Consider the following 6,000-nt stretch of genomic DNA (forward strand, 5'->3'; position numbering starts at 1 on the left):
AAGGGTTTTTAAAAGGGAAGAAATATGGTCAGAGTGCCTTTATACAGTTCTAAGTTTTCATGTGTAACTCTGCATGTGTCGTGGTACAAAATTATCAAAACTATTACCGAATAATGAAAACAAATACTAATATTTAAGTACTTAAGTGGAGCAATATACTGAAATACTGAACGCTTGTTATGTCACTAATTGTATCCATATTATGAACATTCTTTTGTTAACCTGCCTCCCTCTTCCCTCTTATTTCCACCCCAGAAAATATTTCTATGAAATTGTAATTAATGTAAGTAAAGTATTTTAGAGTAACATACTTTTTAAAAAGTGTTTTGAACACTTTAAAGGAGATGGCAAGGGACATTTTAAGGAATCAAATTTTGGGCCTTCTAGAGGAGTAAAAACTCTCCTTTGTTAACATCTTTCATTTTGGTGCTTAATATTTCTATATTTTGGGTTCCAAAGAATCACATCACCAGTGATGTATTTTGATACAATAGATACATGTTCACATTGATTTAATCAATTTTTGATTTAAGATCATGTTGCACCAATGGGGGTACAATTTATGACAAAGATGAAACCTTTGTGAATGTGTAGCTAATGTATCAAAATATATAAAGTGTTAGAAATTCAAGAAAAAATGGGGCAAAACATTAGTGGGAGTCTTAATACACTATTCTCAGTCACTTATAGGCAAATCCTCTGGGCCACATTTTCTAGTCCTAACTCAGAGAAGTTAGAAATTAATAATCTAATAAATCTGAAACATTTTAAAATTAAACACTGAAATAACTTTGAGGTAAAAAAAATAGAAACTAGAATTATAGGTTATTTAGGATTTAATGCAATGAGAACACTAGTAAGCTTAAAAACAGGGAATTCAGATGAAAATATGAGCCCTAGATGCTAAACTCAGAAGAATAAAAAGCCAAATGTCCAACACACTAACTTTGCTGCCTCCATCAATTAAGGTCAAGATGATCTGTTTCTTTCTTGCCTCATACTCTCCCCTCCAGTGATCTTGTCCTTCTCCCAGAGCATTCCTTAGCCACTTATTCCCACAGGCACACCTGAGACCTTATCATTACCAATCGCTGCCTACCCTTCCTAATCACAGCCTCAAACCATTCTGCCCCAGCTTGGTTGGGATTTCTGGTTGAAGCCAGGAAAAGGAAGCCCCTGGGAACTGGAGAGAGGGAGGAGCTTGGGAAAGTGGCCCCAGTGCTGGTTGCAAACTTCTGAGTTCATATGTGTTCCTATTCAGCATACCGAAGAACTGAACAAAATGATAGACTACTGCCCAGTTTCTGGACTGGTTACTGTGTAGTGCACAAGCACAGGAAAGATCTAAGTAGCTCAGCAAAAGCTTTGCAAACTGAACTGCCGTTGGAATGACAGCACACAGAGGACAGGATGGGCCACGTGACCTCACCTTATCCAGAGAAATTCTCAGCTAAAACAAAAATATCAACATTCTCCATAGAAGTTAAGACCCAGAATTGCATAATATTTAAAATGTTCAGAGTACATTTAAAAATTACTTGGCATGTGAAATACCAGAGAAATATTCACATGAAAAGAGACAAAGTATAAGTTTATGTAGATAACGTGAAAAATAAAATATTAGGAGAATAAGCAAAATTGATAAAACCAAGAACTGGTTCTTTGAAAATACCAATAAAAGTAGACAAGCCTCTAACAACTGTGAATTACAAAAACAAGACAAAAAAGCCCATAAACATATAGCATCACAAGTGAGAGGTTTCTATGAACCAATACAGAGGTTTTTAAAGTTATACTAAGTACAGCTGTATGCCAATATATTTGAAAATTTAGATGGAATGGATAACTTTCAAGGAAAATATAAATTAACAAAATTTACTCACCAGGATGTAAGCTCTGTGCTACTGTGGTAGTCATTCCCAGTCCCTGTGCCTACTCACAGGTCGGGGTGGCTCTGCTCCACGCTCACTGCACTCTGGAATCCAAGCTGATGAATAAGGCTCTAGCTAGGTCACTGCTGGTCACATGGTCAAGCCTAGATTATAGGAGGGTTAACCCTAACCCTAACCCTATTCCAGGGAAGGACAAGGAATATATGTGAACAATGAAACTCTCTAATGGCTTAAAAGTGAATCTAACCATAACCCTGAAATAAATGGAAAGGATTGTTAAACATCTACACATTCTTCTAAAAAAAAAAAAAGGAAGGAAGGAAAGGAAAGAAAAAGGGAAGGAAGATAGATGCAGGAAGGAAGGAAAGAAGATAGATGCTGGCAGGAAGCAAGGGAGGGAGGAAGATAGATGCTGGACCCAAAAGCTTTCATCTATTTCATGATTTCATGAGGCCAGAATAACCATGGTGCCACTGTGGAAGTTTTGGAAATACTGTTATGAACCAATCTCAAACAGGAATATAGACACAAAGATCTATATTACTTACTAATAAAATATTAGTAGATTAAGCCATTTTAAAAATGTACCATGAGTAAGTACAGTTTATTCTAAGAATGTAAAGAAATATGGTTAAACAGATTTATTAATACAGTTAATTACAATAATAAGTTAAGGAAAAACACATTTGAAAAACTCAACATATTGGGGCACCTGGGTGGCTCAGTGGGTTAAAGCCTCTGCCCTCGGCCCAGGTCATGATTCCAGGGTCCTGGGATCGAGCCCTGCATCGGGGTCTCTGCTCAACGAGGAGCCTGCTTCCTCCTCTCTCTCTCTCTGCCTGCCTCTCCCCCTACTTGAGATCTCTATCAAATAAATAAATAAAATCTTTAAAAAAAAGAAAAACTCAACATACATTCTTCGTAAAAGGTCTTAGTAAAATAGTAATGTAGTGAAAAGTTCTATAACCTAATCAAGGTAATTTAAGGATAAAAATGCTAGAAGCATTTAATCCATATTCTAGCCAGTGTGAAAAGAAGTAGTATAAATATTCAAAAGGAAGAGAGAAAATTATCATTATTTGTAGATTACAGTGTCTACCTAGAAAACTTCAGAAGAGATCAATTGAAAACCTGAAGTAATAAAGTTTAGTCTGGTGTCTAGATACAAGGTGTAAACATACATGTATCCACAGATGTCCTACACACTGGAAATGACCAATTAGAACATGTAATGAGAAAACCCATTCAAATAAAATATAAATATCATTTATAATCTATCAATATTATAAAATATCTAGGAATAAACAGACAATAGCTAAAGCCTTTAAGTGTGCATGGTGAGCAATCGAAATCTAGTCTCGTAGCACATTGCCAGTCCACTATCAATGACTAGAGACCTCATGCTGCACAGTGTGTCCCCACAACCTACGCATTCTGCTTCTGTGTGTTTGTTTATATTCCACATATAAACAAGATGATGCAGTTGTTTTCTTTCTGTGTCTGGCTTTTTCATCAGATGAATGGGAAAGAAATTGGTACATTTATTATTAAGTTGTACTGTACTCCATGGGAATATCAAAGAAAATTTTGAAGGGAAAAAGGATAATAAACATATACTGTGGATGGGAAGCCTGAGTGGCTCAGTCGGTGAAGCGTCTGCCTTCAGCTCAGGTCATGATCCCGGGGTCCTGGGATCGAGTCCCACATTGCGCTCCTTGCTCAGTGGGGAGCCCGCTTCTTCTTCTACCTCTGCCTGCTGCTCCCACTGCGTGTGCTCTTTCTCTCTCTCTGACAAATAGATAAATAAAATCTTAAAAAAATATACTGTGTAATTACCCAGCTACAACAACATAGTAGTAGGACCTTAATAAGCAAACAATTTAATGAACTATAAAACGGGAGGCAAAAACAAACTCATGTATATATGACAATTCAATATTTGAAGAGTAAAATTTCCAACCATTGAAAAAACAATGAAGTATTCTATGGATAGTGTGGAGTAAGTAGCCAGTCATTTGGGAAAAATAGTTGTTATTCCTATCTCTGCATCCTATACATAAGTCATTTCCTAAAGGAACCTTAAATGGATTATGGCAAATTGTTGGAAAATGGTTTTCTAGTATTTGTGTGCAGAAGGCCTATCTTAAACTGACACTTTGGACATAAAACCTCAAGAGTCCAGGCTATATAAAAAAAAAAAAGTACATGGTACCAAAGTCAAAAGTAATAAAATGTTTTCCAACAGACATTGAGTTTTCTTTGCACCTTGTCCCCAGCCACCTGGTTTCCCAACTTTGAGAAAACTGTTTTGTTTCTTGTAGACGACATGTGAAATGATGATTAAGTGAAATATGATTATTAAATAATGATGTTATCTATTAGATATTAAAGACTTCTGTATTACCAAACACCGTAGAGTTAAAAGTCAGAAAAAGTGACAAAAATAATTGCTTTTTAAATTAATTAATTAGTTAATTAATTTAATTTAATTGCACCCCAATAATTGCTTTTTTTAAAGAATTTATGAAACAGGGGCACCTGGGTGGCTCAGTGGGTTAAGCCTCTGCCTTCAGCTCAGGTCATGATTTCAGGATCCTGGGATCGAGCCCTGCATCGGGCTCTCTGCTCAGCAGGGAGCCTGCTTCCTCCTCTCTCTCTGCCTGCCTCTCTGCCTACTTGTGATCTCTCTCTGTCAAATAAATAAATAAAATCTTTAAAAAAAAGAATTTATGAAACAAAGCTTGCCTCTCTGCCTACTTGTGATCTCTGTCAAATAAGTAAAAATTTTTATCAAATTTTTTTTTTTATTTATTTGAGAGAGAGAGCAGGAGCAAGGGAGAGGAGCAGAGGGGGAAGAAGAGAGGGGAAGAAGCAGGCTTCCCACTGAGCAGAGAGCCCGATGTGGGGCTTGATCCCAGGACCCTGAGATCATGACCTGAGTAGAAGGCAGAGGCTTAACCCACTGAGCCACCTAGGTGTCCCCAACATGAAAAAATGTTGTAACATATGTGGTGGATAAAGAATTGATTTCCATATGTAAGGAAATCTTACTAATTAATAAGAGAAAAACCAGCACTTTTTTTTAATCAGTACTATATTCAGCTGTAAGCAACAGAAAACCAATCACCAAATACATGCAAATTTAAAATATATATTCTCTTAGATCTGCAGAGTTCAAAGATTGGCAATAATACTCATTATAGGGGCGCCTGAGTGACTCAGTTGTTACGCATCTGCCTTCGGCTAGGGTCATGATCCCAGGGTCCTGGGATCGAGCCCCGCATCGGGCTCTCTGCTCGGCGGGGAGCCTGCCTCCCCGTCTCTCTCTGCCTGCCTCTCTGCCTACTTGTGATCTCTGTCTGTCAGATAAAGAAATAAAATCTTTTAAAAAAATAAATAAAAATAAAAAATGCTTTTAAATGCACTCAATTGTTTTTTTTTTAAAAGGGAGTGTGCTTCTCCCTCTGCTTCTGTGCTTCATCCCCTGCTCATGCTCTCTCTCTCAAATAAGTAAATAAAAAATCTTAAAGAAATAATACTCATTAGAGATATTATCACACACTGTTCATGGGCATTCAGTAAAACCTCACTAGAGAGCAATCTGATTTTATCAAAGTTTTAAATGGGTATATTCTTTGTTTCATAAATTCTACTTTTATGATTTTGACTTGACAAAATTGACCAAATACACAGAGATATATATACATTGTAGAATCACTTTGTAGCAGCAGATAATTGTACATAACCCAATGTCCACCAGTGAGAATTAAATAGCTGATTGTATGTGCACACAGTATAATGCTGTTGTATCAGCGTGGAGATTTTCATCTATAAGCGGAGAAAAATGGCATAAACTAAAAAGTGATTTATTATCTCATGGGATATGGAGTCTTAAGATAGAGTGGCTCTAAGGGTAGTTAAATCTGTAGCTTGGTGCCATCATCAAAGATCCAGATTTCTTCTATGTCTGTCATCTTCAGTATGTCAGCTCTTTTCCTGATCGCATTCAGCAAACGTACCAGGCACTAACAGACTGTAGTGATACAATAATAGGGAAAAATGGACAGTTCCTGCCCTCATAGGTATTTACAAAAAATATACTGGATGT

This window comes from Enhydra lutris, unplaced genomic scaffold, assembly GCF_002288905.1.
Source record: "Enhydra lutris kenyoni isolate GAN:26980312 unplaced genomic scaffold, ASM228890v2 scaffoldscaffold96, whole genome shotgun sequence".
NCBI lineage: Eukaryota > Metazoa > Chordata > Mammalia > Carnivora > Mustelidae > Enhydra > Enhydra lutris.